Source organism: Spermophilus citellus, assembly GCF_964194105.1.
Source record: "Spermophilus citellus genome assembly, chromosome: 6".
Lineage (NCBI taxonomy): Eukaryota > Metazoa > Chordata > Mammalia > Rodentia > Sciuridae > Spermophilus > Spermophilus citellus.
In genome coordinates, this window is record NC_138187.1 from 31320023 (window position 1) to 31340985 (window position 20963).

The window sequence follows — 20963 nt, forward strand, 5'->3', positions numbered from 1 at the left end:
CTGGGCATCATAAGCACTGTTTTGTTTATTATGCAAAATATAAACTATTTTGTTTCTGAGAGATACATTAAACCATTTTCCCAAAACTGAATTGCACTCATGATGTTATGGGAACTTCAAGTGGATAATCACGCTTCGTCCTTTACTTAGTCAAGGAGCCATGCTCTGTTCAGTTTTAAGGTGCATTTTGTCTTGCAGTTTATAGCAGATTGTTTTAAGTTTTCTTCCCATTTGGTTTAAGTAAGAGGAATTCCTCAGTTTGTCCTTTAACTGCAATATTGCCTGTGTATTCATCTAGAAAACTGAGGTGAGGAAAGCTTCATTTTTCTTACTGATTTCTCAGGAAATTTGAGAGGTAAAACCTGAAAGTCAGTGTGATGCCTGTGAGCTGTTACCTGGTCAAATCATTTAACTAAAATAGTTTATTTTAAATAAGCAATATCTTTTTAAAAATAGATCATCATTTCTAAAGTCCCTACAATTTAGTAGTGACACTGAACAAAATGCAAAGCCATACCCTTGCACTCAGCAAGACTAAGATGTGTCTTGGCTCTCTAAATTCTCATTAATATGCATTTTTCATACTGGGAACTTGTTAAAAAAGTTTCAACTTACCATGGGATTCTGATGCATATGCTTTGAAACATATATTTTCATTTTAAAAATATTTTTCTGTTGTTCTGATATATAACTCTGCTCCCCCAAAACAGTTCTCCTCATTGTCCTTCTTCCATTGGGAACTCCCCCCACCCCCACTGGCCTAACCCAAATTTAAAAACCTGGCTCAAGACACAATATCAGTGATTATATTTTGCTGAGTATTAATATTTACAATAAGAGTATTTTTCTGAGATGTAGTATGCTTGCATCAATTCATTGTCTCAATTTTTATGTTTTAAGGAGGCTCTAAGATGGTTGTTGAAATTCTTGTATCAGTAACCCCCAAACTGGTTGTTCTAATTATATCAGCATGTTACAAGTGACTGTGTTTTTAAGTGTTAATAATATTAAATCATTTAATTTATCCTAAAAAAAAAACCCACAAAAAATACAATAACAACAAAAATAATGGCATCTATTGCTTCCTAGTTGATAAGGCAAGGAGAAGAAAAAGATCAAAAACTTTTTTCAACCCAACAGAAAATAGCAAAGGAGAAAAGTGCAAGGGAAACAGTATTAAAATTGTAACTGTTAGCAATATATACAGTATGTCAGCAATCATAATAAATATGTGTGGATTAAACTAGGAGCTGGCAAAGGACCAACTTTTCTGTAAAAGTTGATTATAAATATTTTAGGCATTTTAAATCACATACAGTTTTTGCAACCCTTTAAAAATGTAAAAACCATTCTTTGCTTGCAGGCCATATAAAAATCTGGTTTCAGGCCAGATTTGGCCTATGGGAGTAATTGGTTAACCTCTGGATTAAACTTTTAAGAGACAAAAATTTCCAGGTTGATTTTTTAAAAAGTGAACTATGTACTTCTCACAAAAGAAGAGGGGAAAATATATAAAAATTATAATGAAAAGTGGGAAATGATACATACGACCTTATTAACCAAAGGAAAGTTAGACATCTTGGGTTGGTTTTCCCAAAAGCACAAGTTGGGAAAACAATGCAAGGGCAGATAGTTTATTTGAAAGGTGATCCCAAGAAACACTAGCAGGGAAGTGGAGACATGATAAAAGGAAGGGAAGAAAGTCAGTTAGAGATGTGTTATCAAGCCAGCTACCACTGTGGAACACTGGGAGAGTGAGTAGAACATGCCTCAGGGTTATCCACTGGCAGCCCAAGGAAGCTTGAGTGTTTATCAATCAGTTGCTTAAGTTACCTATTGTTCTCTTCTGCAATACTATAGAATATATCCTTGCCTACAAGTAATGGGTTCCAGTCATTTTTTCTATTATAAAACATAAAATTAATAAGCTTGATCTAATAGTTTTATATAAAAGACTATGTCTGCTCTGATAGAAAATATAAATTCTTTTCAAGAACCATAAAATATCTTAAACTATTGGTCATGAATTAAATAATGAAGGAAAACAATAAGTTTTAAAGAATTGTTAACATTTAGAAACATTTTATGACAAGAGTAAGTTTAGCTTCAAATCAACCATAAAAGGTCAGGAAACATGTTTGGAAACTTCAATTGTTAAAGAAGATATCATACTAGAAATTATACTTAGCACTAAACAGCAATGAATGCACTACATAAGAAACAACTAAAGTTAGAGGTTAATTTACAACACAAAATGCCTTTTTAAGAAATAAAATATATTGCCAGGCCCAGTAGCACATACCTGTAATCCCAGTGCCTTCAGAGGCTGAGACAGGAGGATGGAGAGTTCAAAGTCAGCCTTGGCAAAAGTGAGGCACTAAGCAACTCAGTGAGACCCTGCCTCTAAATAAAATACAAAATAGGGCTGGAGATGTGGCTCAGCAGTCAAGTGCCCCTGAGTTCAATCCCTGGTACACACCTCTCCCCCCCAAAAAAAGAAATAAAATATATTAAAAATAAGTGATTGGATTAGGAATAGAAGAGGGTATAAACAAAACCAAAACCCATTATCTGAAAAAAATTAATAAAAATGATCATGAAATTGAGAAGGAGAGAGGAGGGGTGAGAAAGGGGAGGAAATATAGAATGAATTTTTAAAAATCATGCTATGGGCATGTAAAAATATACCACAGGGAATTTCACATTTATGTATAACTAGAAAAAAACAATAAAAAATAAATCAGTAGTAGAAGGAGAATGGGGAAAAAAGGAGGGGAATTAAGAGGGAGGAAATGTGAACTGAAATCCAATTCTATGCATGTATGATTTCCTTGCGATATATGATACTTCAATAAAGAAGTTAAATTAATAAACCAGTAACTTGCAACAATTTTTTAAAAATCACCAAAAAAAGACAAAAAGCAACCATTTATAGTAACAGTATCCAAATAGGGGAATCTAATGAAAAAATTATGTTATATGCATTATAAATGTCCAAATGAATCTTACAATTAGTATTTCTGTAATGCATTAATAAAAACATTAATAAAGGGGGATTTACTACAGTTTTCTTTTAAGTCAAAAAAGATTACTTATGAACAAATTTAAGCCCCAGACTTAAAAATATAGATAAAATAAATTATTTATTTAAAATTTAAAATAAAATTTAAAGTTAGTGAAAAATTGGAGAACACAAATTGTCTAATAGTTGTTAAAGAAATTAAATCAGTGATTTAAACTGTCTTTTCCACCCAAAAGTTACCAGGCATTAATGATTTTACTGCCATGTTTTACTTTTAAGTTACAGATAATCTCTGACTTATATACATTATTTCAAGGAATGGGAAAATAGGAAAAGCCATATAGCTTCAAACTAAGTGTAATCTTGAGATCAGAAAAAAGATACAACTATAGACTCATTTTGTTGATAAGCCCAAATATGATCATTTTTTAAATATTCATTTTTTAGTTGTAGTTGGACAAAATACCTTTATCTTATTTATTTATTTTTATGTGGTGCTAAGGATTGAACCCAGGTCTCCCATGTGCTAGGTGAGTGCTCTGCCACTGAGCCACAACCCCAGCTTTCATTATGATTTTTTAAGAAATCAATTAACTAGGGATAGAACTGAACTTTTCTTAACTAATGTTCACAGCCTAAAGTAATCATGTTTATTGGCAAGATTTCATCATCAAAGTCAAGGAGAATATATATTTTATATCACCACTGTACTCAATAATGCACTAGGGGTTCCTCTCTTAATGTACAATGGAAAAAAACAAAAACCTAAGCAGTATGAAGACTGGGAAGAAATGTGGGGCATATTTATATATACACAAAATCTAAGAGATAATATTATTTCTGGTAATGAAACAATATAAAATGTAAATATCAGTTTGTGAGGTGATTCATATTTTTGGATATAAAGCTGAAGATAATCAATAACACTCCAAACAATCAGGAAAGTAATACAAAAACCAGACTTTTTATAAAAACCACAAAACAGTAAATCTCCTAAGGATAAATCCAATGAAAATGTACAAGATAATTTAAAAGAATATGAAGTATCATTAAAATGAAGGAAATCCCAAATAAATGAAGAAATTCTGAATAAAAAATATGTTTTTGGATAAAAAGGCTCAGTACAGCAAATATAAACATTATCTCCAAATTGATTTGTAAATTCAATGCAATTCCATTTTAAAATCCATAAGAATTTTATGTAGAACTTGAAAAATATCCTTAATATTCATGTTAGACGAAAGGACAAGAATAGCTAATTTGTTTTAAGAGTTGAACTAGGTGAAGAAGGAATCAATAATTTTTGTAAAATTACAGTAATCAATACAGTGTAATTTTGGCATTGAGACAGGCAATATGACAAGAAGAACACAATACAAATCTCAGCCCTTGGATAGAGGGAAAGTTAAGATTTATTTGTAGTATAGATCAGCAATGTAATCAAACTATGGAAGAATGATTAATTATCCATGTGAAAAAAACTATTAATTTCCACCTCATTTCCCAGACTGGATTCAAAACTAAATATGTACAGCAATATTTCAAAAAACTTTGAAAATAGCACAGGAGAACATCCTTAAGACACAAGGGTGGGCAGAGAGAAAGTTCTTAATATATGAAAGAAGTTAAGGAAAGAATTGATAAATTTAGCTTCATTAAAATGTAAAAGTAGAATTCATCCGAATTCTAGATAGGGAAGAGGGGTGGGAGAGAATGGGAGGGGGAAGGATTTGGGGGGGGGGTCTTACCAGGAAGCCAAATCCTAGAATATTTAGTGAAGAACCACTGTAATGAAAAACAAAATAAAAATTGATTTTTTTGAAAATATTTGGTTATTCATATCAAGTAGGAAAATTTCTGAAAACTATCATTAGCAGTGGCTAGTATGAAGGGTTAGGTACTTTTGACTCAGGGACCTTTGTAATAGCTTCAAATATTAACAAACATCGATCTTAAAGGAATGATGATGATGATAATCATTACAATGCTGATGGTATTTGTGGCAGGCAGTACTTTCTGTAAACTTCAAAGGGTATTCTCTATATAACATATGACACTTTCAAGAACCTTTTCTTCTACTTGCCATATAAAATTTTGCTTCCCTCCATTACTGCTCCAATAAGACCGTATCCTTATTATCTGGTGACATGCTTGTCATCTCTCTTAGAGCATGAGATTTCAGAAAACAGGAAGTGCCTATTTTTGAATTCCCTCTACCTGGCCCAGTGTATGGCACATAATACTTAATGTATGTTTCACTAATGAAGGAAAGAAATTAAGTTTCTTGGAGACAAAATTATTTTCCTATATTGGCCAATTTTATTTTCAACACTACATCAAAATTTGGAGTCAATATTGCCAAGCAGAGATTTTTTCGATTACAGAGTAAAATTGCCATAAATTAATATATTCAAATATTCATTCATTCAGTCAATCATGCTAACTGCTGGCAGGCTTTTCAGGCAGTAAATGATAGAATTGATGACCAAATCCAAGTTTGATTAATAAGGTAATCTAGCTTCAGGCTATGGTAGTGGATCCATCTCAAACTATCTCTGCTACTGAAAAGTGTCTAATCTCCTGGATAAACATCATAATATGATCATTTGGATCACACAAGTGACATTCAGGAGGTACCCCAGAAAAGTTTTGATATGAGGAAATATGTTGAAATAAGTCTGCATCCTCCATAGTTGCTTATTTCACAAAATAATCTTTTTTTTTGCTATATTAAGTTCTGGTCTATTTGTTTAACAATTAATGATATTATGCTTCCTCATAAAGTGTTTAAAACCTCACTCAGACATGTAATCAATGTATGATTAAAGAATACAGGAATGTGTATTGTCCCATGGCTGCTATTTTTTGGGAGGTGTGGTGGGGAGGGGGAGGGGTATACCAACATACCTCTTTCTTCCAAGTATTAAAGTATTCACACAAAATCTTTCATAATGCATGCTTTGTCCTAACAAGACTTTTCGATTTTGGTTGCATGACTTAAAAAAAGAATCCACTTGTATCTGTTTAGAGAAAGTCTTTTAAAGGGTTGTCCTTCCTGGGGGATCCAGGTCCCATGAGACTATAAAGTAGTAATTTCACTTGAATTATTCACAGATACTAACATTTAAGCAAATTAGGTTATTACTTCAACTTCTAAATTAGAGACAAACATTCCTTTCAAGTCAATTGAAAGTTCTATTTCTTTTGAGATGACATGGTTAACTCAATATTATTACTTGTTTCATTTGGTCACATTCTGTAGCAGAATCCAATAATATCAACACTTTTTAATTTTATTCCAAATTGCCATTATGTAACCAATTAATTTGGGCACTGAGATTAATTTTTCTATCCCATAACTTTATTATTAATGTATGTGTATATATATATATATATATATATATATATATATATATATATATATATATATTACTTTTACTTTTGAGACTGTATTCTCATAGAGCACTTTCGGCTAACTCTTACCAAACTCCCTCTATGTTTAAACATCCCAGCAAATTAAATTTGTGCTTGCAAATAGATAAAACAAATAAATGGCTTAAAAAGATCACAATCAAGTATGATAATAGCAAAATGTTATACTTTTAATAAATGATTAGCAATGGTTGTAATGCAAAGATTTGTTTCACAGAACAAAAGCATTTAAGCAGGAGTTTATATTCCTGCTATGCCTCAATGATGATAACATTGGGATTTCAACTTGCATAGCTACAATGATTAATTAACGGCCTTGTTCAGGATGAGTGAGCACCATTATTGTTCTTAAATAGGAAAAGGCAGATAACCATTACTGATTATTCCTCAATTCCCAGTCTTACTTGTTAAAAACCAAAGAATGCTAAAGGAGGTTGTGCAGTTTCCAAGCTGCTATGAGAAGCAGAAAATAAGAGAATTTCCATTCCATATATAGGTGAGAGTAGGATTAGTTAAAAGATTCAAGCTGGCAGCCAGATTTATCCCTGGTGGATGGAATATAAAATTTATGATGGTCTGAGTATAAAATTTACTCATATCAGTAAGATTTGAACATCTTTAAGGAGAGATAATTTAGGATCCAAATACATGCTTTAAGCTGTTTTTCTGTCAACAACCACCACTCATAAAGGGGTATATATGGAATAAAATACAGATCAGAAACATCACCTTGGAATAGCTAATGAAATCATTTGAAGACATTTTCCATAAGCATGGACTTTGTTAATTATTTTGTTTTGCTGCTTTCTAAGGCATAAATTAATAGATCGGGATTTTTGTTCTTTATACTTGTGACTACTTTTCTGATACAAATACTTTGGTGTAAATTTTATGGTGTTTGGAGTAAGTGTCTTTCTGGATATTGGAAACACCTGTACCAAATCTTCTCTGTAACTGGTCTTACTGGTTTAAAGATGCAAAGCAAATACTTTTTGATTCAAGACGAAAATTCCATTGACGTACAGTGGCTGGCAGTTTACATCAAATATACCAGTTTAATGTTGCCAATGATCCCTGAATACTTCTCAGCTGAGATGCCCTCACTCTTTGTCTCTATAATCCATGACTCTTTTGGAGTGGATTACAAAGGAGGGTATCTTTTGCTTTGCACCAGCAGGCACAGTAAAGTTCAAGGGCATGATACACTATACACCTGCCTGAACTCCAACAAGCACTTGTTTGGTTGTCAACACAATAATTAGTGAAAGGGCTCTAATGGGAAGTGTTTCACTGTATTTATTTTAAAATAGTAATGCTGTTATTATACTTTGCTATTTCAGGAGAGCATATTTACATATTCTTTTTTTGCTCAATGCTTAGAAAATTATCAAACCATTTTGTAGATGAGGGAATAAAAGCTGGGAGAAATTAATTTTCCAACATTGCACAATCAATAATCAAAGAAAGAAGATTCAAGCTGAGGTCACCTTCTTAAAGTCTAAGATTAAGAATGTAACTTTTTTTTTAACAGCACCTGAGATGTCTAGGGAGGGGCTATTATTATTTCTTTATTCAAAAGTCATCTCCTATTGAGTTATAAAAATATCAGAATTGGTTTGTAAACTATGAATATTAAGTAGGAATGTTGATTATAAAAACAATGAAGATTTCAAAACTATGTAACTTGAGGAATTTTTAGAGGAGTAGTTAATTCAAGGGCATTCACATGATGGAATTTTATGTCAGGATGATAAGAAAAGGGGAAGAGGTTGGTGAATAGATACAATGTTAATTTAGGGGAATAAGTTCTTGTCTTTCCATGCACAAGAGGGTGAATGTAGTCAAACAATAATGCATTATGTATCTCAAAATAAAAGAGAGGATTTTGAATGTAGTCACTATAAAGAAGTGAAATAAAAGTTTAAAGTGGTGATAATGCTAACTACCCTGAGTGATAACTACCCCATAGATGCATGAATGAAAACTTCACACTGTATCTCATAAATATGCACAAATGCTATGACCATCAGTAGAATAAAGTAATAAAGGTATATAAACAAAATAAATAGGTCTGCATATACCACAGGATAAAGATCTCAAAGACACAACCGGAAAAGCAAATCATCTGTTGATACTGAGTTTAAATCTTGTTTATGTTCTATATTTCTCAGATGTGTGCATGTGAGAAACTGTTTCTATATCTATTTATGAATAGAAAGGTCTTATGTCTGACGCTCATCTATAGTTAGAGAGAATTTAGTCAGTGAAATGGGCCAAGACTCAGAAGTCCAAAAGATTAAGGGTAGTTAGATTTTAGTCTGTGAGCTCTACAGCACCTTTAAAAGCAGGTGTTTGTTCTTTTCTTCGCACATCTTTAGGAAACAGATGCAACTGCATTCTCATTTGATCTATAAATTTTTTTGTACAATTACATTGTTCTGCTGAGCCTGCCCCTACTTCTGTGTTCCACCTAATCAAGTAGTTAATATTTAGCATATTTTATGCATGGTCAAAGACAAAGCTTTCTATAAACCTGGAACCCAACAATTAGATGGTGTACCCACCATAAGGCACAACCTAAAGGAACTCTGCAAGAGGAAGTTTGACGTCCCATCTGCCTTGTCTGACTCCTCATCAATGAATGGCTGATGGTATTGTTTTGCAATGATACCCAAATCCAGCTACACTTCTGAGTTACCTGCACAGGCTTTAAGGTGTGACTAATGTTTCTCAAAAATACTTCAGTAATTTAATTTTCTGATGGAAAGGACCTTTTGAACTCTAGTGGGTTTTTTTTTGATACCTCTTAAAAATCATTGACTTAATTGTTCAAAGGACTTCATGTTATGTTCTTCAATCACTTAATTTGACAAATATTAAAACTGAACTTCAGTGCAGTTAAGTGAATTTTCCAAGGTCACAGAGCAAGTTATTGAAAATCATTGTTACATATGTCAGGACATTCTCTGCCTTGTTAGCAACGATGCAATGAGTGAAATTTAATCTTCTTGTGATCCTTAGGGCTTTTGCTAGGGCTGCAATCATTATGATGAGTTTCAGTGATTTGTATATAAGAAAATGAGCTGTGAGATGGGTTAATATTTGGAATATTTTTCTTTCTCTTTTAATTTCTAAGGGAATTATTACTTTCCCCACAACCTTGTATCTTGCCATTTTGTTTTTTTTTCTCTTAAAAATAAATAAATAGGAAAAAATTATATAAATTTTCAGTGGGTCATGTTCTGGAGAAATGGATTTCTGCTTTTTAATTCAATTACATAGAATTTGGACTCATCATATATAAAAATATCTATAAAAATCTGTTTAGTCTCTTTATCCCTCTTTACTTCAGATTCCCTTTTAATTTTTTTTTCCTAGAAAATTGAATTTTATTTTCTAGGACTCACCCTGTCTTTGGGGGTTGCTGCCAGTCAGAGAAATCCTGTGATCCTAAAGAATGAATTTATATAGAAAGATGGATTTCTTACATCCTTATTTGACTTTCACAGAAAATATGGAAGAAAGAAGGGCAAACAAATTTACATGGAATTATTTTTTAAAAGAAGTTGATATTATCAGCTATATGCTGAAGTTAATTTATAAGTATATATCACTCATCAACCTTTGTAGGTATCTACTGCTAATTGCAGAGAGGGGGGAGTGGCCTAAATTTTAAAAAAAAGCACTGGGAATAAATAGTAATTTCTATTAGAAAATAAAAAGAATATAAAACTGTCTAATGTTTTACTGAACATATGTTGGTTTTCAATTTTAACTTATTTATTTAAATTAAAGTTATTCATTTATGTTTTTCATCATTGACTTGAAAATGAAATAATATGTTTGCTCAGATACACTTAGGCATGTCTCATATGCCATTTCTTGGATAGATTTGTCAGATGTGGGCTGACAGTCTCACATCAATTGAAATTATTAGAAATCAGGATTCCATCGCTATAAATGTGACTTTCTCTCACTTCTTTTTAGCCTTTTAGTTAATTTCCACTTCTCTAATTCTTATTGATGTGCATCTGTTATGTGTAGAACAGTAGTGTATTATATGCTAATTGTGACTGACCTCGAAATGTCACAAAACCACCAGGCATAGTGCTCCTCTGAGGACTGGGTGACCATTGTTTGGTTCAAACTCAGGATACAGTGAAGGAAACACATTCTTTTTCATCTCTCACACTGTGATTTCTTCTTTCTTGGCCTGTCTTCTTTTCCTGTGAAGAGGAGATGCTTCTTCTATAAGGCAATACTTAGAGTTTTAAAGGGGGCTGAAATTGAGGCTCAGGGTTAGAGTGCTCGCCTAGCATGTGCAAGGCGCTGGGTTTGATCCTCAGCACCACATGAAAATAAACAAACAAACAAACAAATAAATAGATTGTGTCAGGCTACTACTAACTTTATATATATATATATATATATATATATATATATATATATATATATATATATATAATTTTAACTCTGAAAACTAGTCTATAGACTATAATGGCACTTTTGCACATCAGCAATTAACATAAAAAGAGCCATCTCAAGTATGTTAGCAGTGACAGTCTTGATATATGAATACGCATGCTTCCTACTCAGCCTTTTAGTCTGTCCATTTAGAGTTTTTGAATCAAGCATTATGGTTTTCACATGAACGACAGTATTGGAGTAAATTAGACACTTTTACTGTTGTGGGGGAAAAACAGCCATATTTAAGCTTCTTTTTAGAATTGAACATACTTAGAGTTTGTCGCAGTTGCCAGTGGCGAATGTCACTTTAAAATATCCCAACACAAGTGGGAAGGAGATAGTCCATAGAAGATTGATTACCCCAGAGTCTAGGAACTAGAAAATCCACCTACAAGTAATGGCCTTGGTCTATTTTTCCTTAACATCATCCATTTATAAATCACAACATTCTAATCAGTGGAGAACAATGAGCAATTGTGCCCAGTGTATAGTGGTGATGGGATGAGCAGGTCTGAATGAATAATCAGAGATGTTCTGAAACCCACAGGGCATGATGCAGATAGAGTGGCTGGGTCTGAAGGGGCTGATTGCCACACATCCAGTTGGTCTGAGGATGCTCAGGCTCTTTCTTGCTTATTTATATGCTTTAACATGTGAAGGCATTTAATTTTCTATGCAAATGCACTCAATCTTTCATTCTTTAATCCAAAAAGGGAAGAGAGGAAGAGAGACACAGGATAACTCTCCTGTAAAAGAAAATTCTGGATCAAATCCTTGGATCCTGGTTCCCTTTTGGAGTTCAGTACATTGGGAATAGTATTACTCAGGAATGGGACTGTTTTAAGTTACCTAAGGTGTTATGGTTTGGAATATGAACTGTCCCCCAAAAATCTGCTTTTAGTGCAGGAATGTTCAGAGGTATAGTGATTAGATTGTGAATTCAGTCCATCAAAGTTTGAATGACCGGGTAGTAACTATAGGCAGGTCAGGCAAGACTGGAGGTATGGCTTAGAAGAGATATCTTTTACTGCAGCTTTTACCCATCTCTCTCTGTTTCCTGATCCCACCATGGACTAAGCAGCTTTCCTTTACTGTGCCCTTCCGCCATGATGTTCTACTTCATCTCAGCCCTAGAGCAATGGAATTGGCCATCAATGACTGAGATCTTTGAAACTGTGAATGCCAAATAAACTTTTCCTCCTCAAATTCTTTTTGCCACAGTGACCACATCACCTAAAACATAAGAAAGACAATCTGAATGGGACAGACCCATAGGCTCTTGCCTGATCCACAGTGGATCATTCCTCCTCAGAACTCATTCATTTTCGTGCCTGGACTTGACCTTCTCAAGAATCCAGTCTCTTCTTGAGCTTCAGCATTGTTCTGGCTTCAAGAAATCATTTTTTTTAGTTCTTCCACATTCAAATTCTTCCTTGTTTTTGGCTTCACATTGTCTTTGGAGACTTATTTCTATAAAGATATTTTATGTATTTTAGCCAAATGAGCCCTGACGACTATGTTAGCATCTCCTCTATTATCAATGCCCATCAAATATTTATTGAATGGTTGAATGAATGCACATTATCTATTCTCACATTCAACACTTCTTTCAGCCCTTCCATCATTCTAGGCAAAGTCTTAAGTGCCAGAGATGTAGGTGGGCATAAGGAGTTTAAAATATATTAATAGAGACTTCTGCCTGGATTCCGAACACCAAAAGAACAGTCTAGAGTCCTTTTACATACAATCCTTAGATTATCACCTTTCTTATTTCATGCTACTTTGGTCCTGAGATGAAAATTACTTCATCTCTTCCTCCTCCTCCTCCTCCTCCTCCTCATTCTTTTTCTTTAATATAGAACCATAGAGAGAAGGAGAAGAAAATGAACTAATACTCTTCCATTTGCACTTAGAGATTGAGTCCAATCTGCCACAAAAAAAAAAAAAAGTGAGGCAAATTTTCCGGAATTGCACAAGCAATTTTTAGAAGTCACTTCTCAACTCTTCAACATTTTACACCCACATACAAAGCCTCTGTTATTCCCACTATTATTTTTTTTTAACCCAGAAACCTGAGTTCTAATTTCTAATTCTGTGGCTTTGCACCAGTGGCTAGCCATGTCCTGCTTTTATTTATATCAGGTTCAACAAAACCATGATGGTTGTGGGCTGTGCTGCACTGAGCAGTTCAGTGTTCCTTTCAGCCCTGTGCCTTCCTTAACATACCTCACGGTGAAGCATTGTCTGGGCTCTGGTGCCCAGGTATTCCATTACTTTTCTCTGTGATTCTGATCAAAAGGCAATCAGAATGACTGTCTAAAGCAGAGCTTATGGCACAAGCCTTGAAACTAACTGTGCAATTGATTGTGTGTTACCTTGAGTAAACCTTTAAACCCGAGTCTCAATTTTCCATTCTGTGAAATGGGTGATGGTTGTCACCCAGACATAGCCATAGTGGTGTGGTGAGAATGAAATAAGACACTTTTTACATGGCAACACCAAATGCATATGGGCTGGTTTTCATCACTGTTGCCATATTTTTAAAAACTAAACATTTATACTCATCTATCACCAATCCTCTGGTAAACTTCCTTGTCATATTTTGAAGACAAAAATAACCTATATTACATCAGTTTTGTAAACTGAGCCTAACTCATGCCCTTGTCGCCCAGGACAGCATCAACTATACTCTTGATAAATCTGCCTATTTTATTTCATGTCCCCTTTCTCTAGTTTCATTAAAAGAGATAAACTTATTTCACATGTACAGTACTGAGGTATTACAGTGTAGCAAGCCTCTCCCCAGACTGCTCTCTAGCTCCCAGTCTTGCAGTATGTTCTATCCCCCTTACATGTACTCCTCAGTACTGTGCATGGTTATTCTCTTCTGAAATAATGATAGATTTGGGAGATAAGAGCCATTTCTTTTAACTCTTTGACATAATTTATAGCAGTTTTGAACTCTTAGTAATTCTGAATAAATTCTTATTGGCTAATAAGTGAAATTCCATCAATTTCCTCATATATATACTGATAGTAGTAGGACTTTAGCTTGGGATTTCAATAAAATAGACCTAATCAGTTTAGTGTGGGTACTTAATGGAGAGTTAGTATATTTGGGTTACATTTTTCTTCCTGCAACTTATTTGCAGGTCTCCTAAGTTCTTTAGATCCTAGGTAACATTAAATAGTGAAATTAAACTAGGTCAAATTATATTAGTCCGTTTTCATTACTATAATGAAATACTTGAGGCTTGATATTTTATAAAATAAAAAAGGTAATAGCTCTGGAAAGTCCACAGTATAGCACCAACATTAGCTCATGAGTATAGCTCATTGACATCAGCTGGTGAGGACCTCATGGCAGATGGAATCCCAAGAGCAGGAGCATATGTAAGGGAGATAGATCATATTGCAAGACTACAGAAATAACTTAATCCCTTCCAAGGACAATAAAACCAATGCCATCATCATCTCTAGGTAAACACTACCTCTTAAAAGTTTGACCACATTTTATCTTCACCTCAGTGAGAATTATCTTTCCAACACAAGAAATTCAGAGACACACTTAAACTATAGGGAAACTTTAACAAGAGGTTAGTGACTGGTTTCAAGTATATGCAAACACTCATCAACCTTTGTTTCTAAATCAAGGAAGGAATTTGAATCTAGATTTTGCGGCTGAAAGAGTACCATGAAAATAAACTGGTTTGTCTTGGGAATGAGAGTGCAGACTGGCAGGCATATACCATCGTCCAAAAAAATTTTTTTGAGTGTTTCTACTTTAAAATGTTTTATTTCTAGTGTTCAGCTTTTCTTTTAAAGATAACCAAAATTGACTTGTAAAGATCAAATACCTTGGCCAAGGTTATGTCTGGAATTCCATATACATGGACTCCAAAGAATAATGTTTCCTGGTGGAAGCAAGTATCTTTTCCTGATTGGATTGGCATATTTACTTTTCTGTAGCATGCACACTATTGACAAAAAAAGAGCAGAAACACAATTAGAAATACTATTAAGTGTATCTTGAAACAAGTTCCTTTCATTTGAAAACAAAAAATAACAAGAATAGAAGGGAAAGGTGATCCAAAGGGACCAACTGAGCACATTTTAAAACAGTTTCCTGCAAATTGGCAAGAGGCAGAGACACCCATGAAGGCTTGGTACCTCACAGGTCGCAATTCAGCACTCTCCCTGGGTTTGGATTTTCGAGTTTAGCGTGAACCAGCAGCGCCATCTAGAGGTTCATGGCGATCCGGCAAACAGAAGACACAAAAGGGAGCCCACCTATGTAATTTTAGCAATGGCAAAAACACCTCTTCATTTTTCAATATATAACCCCTTCCAGAACACCTCTGAAGGAATTGCTTCCCATTCCCATTAAGAGATGACTGCAGAGTTCATTACTGGAAGCATCCAAGGCTTCACTTCAGAAGCTGAGACTTACCTCCTCTGCGGAGAGGAGAGTCACTGACTTTCAAATCAGTTAATTCATTCCACACATTTTACTGGATTCCTGTCATGCCTCAGGCTTTGTGCCAGGTGCTAGGGGACACAGACAAGAATATATTACTGACTGTCCCCCTATACCCCCAGCCCACATATCCATACCTAACCACATGTTTAAATTTTCTTCTGTCTTATCCTTCTAAACCTTTTCTAGGTGGTGAGGGAAAAAAAAATTAAGGCAGCCAGGACATTTCAAAACCACTTATTCTATGTAAAACCATCAGGATGTCGTAACTTAAATCATGGATTTAAATAAGTTGAGAGTCATAGGGGATCTTGCAGTCTGAGAAGGGTAATTATCAAACTGCTGCACGTAGCAATTGCTTCCTACAATTTCTCTGTATTGCACAGTCCCAGGCCCCAGGTGTTCTAATCCTACAGCTGTGTGGTACCATCTAGGGTTATGCATTATATTTTCATATGTTTGTCTGGGTTTCATGATGAATCTCGATCACCAGTCATGTTTTGAGAGGGAGATCTTCTAATCTTGACGAAACAGGGAAGTAATCTCCAGATCATATATTAAGAATATCTAGCTTTTTATCAGTTCTCTATTTGTTTAGCTGCCTGTGTTTAATTTTCAGGACACATAACATTTAAGAGATACACTGTTGCTATCTCAGTATGGTTGAATGTTTTAAATAGCAAACCCTTAACTTCACAAGAAAGGAATTAGACTGAGTCGTCACAACTTGGTCAAGGGTACATGTGTAATTAGAATAGTTTTAAGGATCATTCTGTTAAAAGATAAATCACTGAATTTCCTAAGATTCTTGTTTTGATCTCGGTTTTATTTACATAAAAAAATACACCATAGAAGAATGTTTGTTTAACAAGGCCCTGGTTATATGTAACTGGGAAGCCATTATATTAGCAGTCTCGCAGCTGTGAGGCTCTGTGGGTGCAAGGAACCTGAACATTAGAAATTTGAGTAGATTTCAATACCTAATTCCACACCAAACACAGGCAAATTGCAGCTGAAAAAAAAATTTCTTCTAAGTTGAAGGCAATTTAGCTTTCATTCTTTCTCATTTTGAACAGCCCCAGTTTTGAAAGATGCCCAGTTGTAAATCTGTGGGATTTTAAAAATTGAGTCTTTTGAAAGAAACTCTTGTTAAAATATCCTTGACAATAAGTATCTTTCATGGTCCTCTCCAGTCTTTCTTCTATTCTCATTGAAAAGGGTCCATCAGATCTTGGTGGGATGATTAAACTCATCTACTTATGAATTACCCTGACGGTCTCACTTCCCAAACTCTCCAAACCTGCTTCCTTGTCTCCCCCAGGGTGGTCTTTCTAAACCCTCTATAGGATTGTGCCATTTGTGTAAAATGTTTCAACAGTTATATGGAGATATTCGGAAATGAATATCTTAATAACTGTATCAAGGCTCAAAACAAGGCTCAGAACAAAGTCCAAAATTAGAGCTTTTGTTTTGTTTTGTTTTGTTTTGTTTTTTTGATGTGGCCTCAAGCCTCCATCATGGATCCAGTCTCAAACTCAAATGGTAGATAGTTCTATCAACTCCGGGACACTCAGGTGACTTTGCAATTGGAGATTTCTTCTGCAAGGTTATAATGCCAGAATTAAAGACAGGGGTCTCTGCAGATAGGCAAGGGTTAGATGCAGAGAATGGAGGACAGTTAGGGTTCAGGAACTTGGAAACTGCCTCTGAGGAATGGATTTTTTAAATTTTTTATTAATTTTTTAAATTTATATATGACAGCATAATGTATTACAATTCATATTACACAAAGAGAGCACAATTTTTTTATATCTCTGTTTGTGTATTCACATCAATTTGTTAATGCCTTCAGAACCCCCCTCCACCCTTATCAAGATAATCTGCCCCTGCTCTAATCTGTCCTGGGCCTAGCCATGTATACAGGAAGGATATGGAGATATATATATATATATATATATATATATATATATATATATATATATATATCTCAGAACAGCTCTCACTTCTTGGGATATCAGCTATGACCACCTTTTCCCTCCTGGGAGAAGTCTATGTTACCCCATTTTAAGTAAACCTTGCTATACTTTAACGTGTGAGGAAGCAGAACTTCCGATAACTGATGGTATCAGTTACGGTTTAGGATTAGGCAAGATAGTCCAATTTAGCCATCACCTGCCCTCAGGAGTGGGTTCTTTACCTCCTCAGGCTATGTTAGATGCCCCTTCTCTGGGGTTTTTGCAGAACTCTCTACAATCTACATCATAGCTGCGTGACATGCAGAAACAAAAAAAAATAAGACATTGGCTTTAACTCTAGTAGTCATTGAATCATAGTGTTGCTGATTCATCCCTGTCCCCATCACCAGAATGTGAGTTCCTAAAAAGCAGAGGATACAATTTATTTTATATTCCCTAATTATAGTCTCAATAATTACTTGTTAAATGGGTTCATGAATGCTCCAATTTAGCTGTGTTTATCTGCTTAAGAATAATTCTCAAACAATTGAGATGATTTTCTATAGGTGCAAACTCGTTAGTCAAATAATTTGACCTGAAATTCTTATCTATAATTGTTTTCATTAAATGAGTTCTGGCAATACAAGTTTAGAAAGAAAGCAAAGAAATATAGTATAAAATCTCAGGGCACTATTGGAATGGAAATAAATGGACAGTATTTCACCATACCCCTCGTAAAAAAAGTATAAAAAGATTGTGTCAGTAATTAGTACTGTGTTGATTGTTTATGTGTATTAGGTCTTTTTCAATTCTGAAAATTAAAATATCCTCGAAGGACAGGGTTTTATTTTCATCTTTATCAGCACCACTTGATATCACAAAAATGAATAACTTAATAACTGTATCAAGGCTCAATTGTCAGAACAGTGATTGCCAGGAGCAGCATGGATATTGTTGGTATCATTTCAACACATGTGGGGAGACAGCCATCCCTCCATTGGTAACCAGCCCTGTTTCAAATGCAACTCCATTAAACATACAGGCAACTTTTGTATTGAAGGTCAGAAAATTTCATGACCCAACACCAATGTGAGTCAAAATTGGGTTTCCCAGTTCTGATCTCAGTTACCTTTGAAAATGACACAATGCTGAAAATCCTTTCATTTGCCTTCCCTAAAAAAAAAAACAAAAAAACAAAAAAACAAAAAAAAACCAAAAAAAAACATGTCTCAAATATGAAAGCATCATATACTTTATATTTCCCAGATTCCAGTTGTCTAAGAATTTGAAAAAAACACTAATTGAAATTTTCTCATTTTTCTTTCTAAATCCCCATATTTCAGTCCTAAACTCCTAAACTTCCTACCAAACTGCTCAATCTTCATCCTTTCTTTTTCTTGCCTTTCCCATGTTGCTCCCTCTTTTAAATACCTATTCTTTCAGAGCCTTCTGACTATGACTGCTGTATTTATAGAAAAGCAATTTGACAACATATACTAGTACATTAAATATATTCTTTAGTTTTTTTTCTTGCTGAGGTCCAGCCCTTGGCGGGGGGTGGAGGGAGATTGGGATTCCAGGGGTCCTGAAGGAGTAGTGGCATCATCGAAAGAAGAAGAGTCTGGACAATAGGTTGCAAGTTACAATCAGCCTCCAGAAGACATCTCTGCTGACCTTGGAGGGACCTTTATTTTTAATACATTTTTTTTTACAGGTGTTTTTTTCAGGTAGTTAATGGATAGCTTCAAAGCCTGAAACTTTTTTGATTTACATAATTTTCAAGAGTTACAATCTTTTCTGACATACATTGATTACCTAAGATATTGAGTACATTGTTCAAAGTATTTTTCTGTAACCTTGGCCAATCATGATTAAGCTTTTACGTTTACTCCTCAATCACTAGGTGCTAGGTGACACAACTAGACTACATGACTCCTGACTTATTATTCGCTTCTAACTTTAAAGCATACCTATAATTATTTCATTAACCTTTAACTTTAAATCATACTTATGATTATTGGTAAGCTTTCTTACTTCTAACCTAAAATCCCAATAAAATACACTGAATGTAGTGAAAGTCTATTATTTAAAAGCCTACTATTCTGAAGTGCCTCTAAAATATATCTATGTGAATTTTACATTATTCTATTTTTAATTTCCAAGGTAATTTCCTTTTTTTCATATGACCTATTCAACTACTTTCTTAAAGAACTTCCTTGATCCTTGGTCAACGCACACCAATTCTTATGTCTTTGAACTAAAGGGCAGGCTTTACACCTCAAGCCACTTGTCATTTATATTAATTATGTGTTTTCCATTTTCACCATAAGTTTCTCTGTAAGGCAAAGGAGGGTCTATTGGTTGGGGGGAATGTATTTTTATTAGCTTCTTGTCCTCGAGAGGATAACATAGCTACATACGGTGGTCCTTATACTGTGGTCACAGCAATTATTTTTCTTTAGCTAGGCTGTTGTGCAGGTTGTGGCTTTAGGATGGTGTTGGTGGGGAGTAGTGCAGATTGTTAACCATGGGATAGATATTTCTTGTTATTTAAGCTTGAGGAATAACACCATTGTTTGTATCCTGCAAGACATTGAAAAGCACCTCATGGCATGTCTCCATTGTATCCTTAATCTCATTCTGGGAATTTTTCTGCAATCTCAGGGAATACGTACTTTTATTATTGATTGATGTATGCCCTGTTATCCATATCATGAGTATCATAAACAAAACACTTAACATTCCTAATGGTTCCAGTTTCCAGATGGTGTGGCCCTGCCACAGCATCCCCCATGCTGTGACTCTGTCAGACAGCAGGTGCAGGAACACCTTCACCATTTTCTCATATACTTTTTCCTCAGGAATCTATTCTATAGTAATGATATCAATACAAAATGTCTTTGAATTATGAATATTTATGACAGCTTAAATTTCAAGATGTCTTAATTTATAAATCAAAAACAATATAAGGCTAGCACCAGAGAATTCAATTACTATTGATCCATAGATCAAAAACTTATTGGCCATTATTTTTGTTGCTGTAACAAAATACTTGAGGTTGGATGTTTTGGAAAGAAAAATGTTCACTTAGCTTACAAATCTGGAGGCCCAAGAACGTTGTGCTTACATCTGTTCATTTCTGTTGAGGGCTCCAGCTACAGAGAAAAAAAACCTAAATGAAGCTCCATGCCTCACTTGCTTTAAGTTAATCTCTTTTCATGAACTTTAAACATCACTAATTTGAGGGTAGTAATATGGCTCAGCGGTAGAGAGTTTGCTTAACATGTGTGAGGTCTGGAGTTCAATCTCTAGAATTGTGCAAAAAAAAAAAAAAAACAATCACTGGGCACCATGACACCCACCTGTAATCCCTAGGGTTTGGGAGGCTGAGGCAAGAAGATAACTCAAAATAAAACATAAAAAGGGCTGGTGTTGTGGCTCAGTGATTAAGTGCCCCTGGGTTCAATCCCTAGTTTTTAAAAAAATCACTACTTGGGAGGTAATTCAACTGAGCAATATATTATTAGTCTCTCACTAGCTTTGGTATAAATACTTCTGATGTGTGACAGTCATGATGATAACAGCTACCTAGGTTATACTCAGGGACTCG

General features: G+C 34.5%; 1 pseudogene across 1 annotated transcript in view; it reads left to right on the forward strand.

The window, feature by feature from the left end:
* The window catches only part of LOC308651214 (cytochrome P450 3A9-like), a 596726-nt pseudogene that overhangs the window by 35767 nt on the left and 539996 nt on the right, over positions 1-20963 (forward strand). The gene's annotated exons all lie outside the window — the stretch shown is intronic.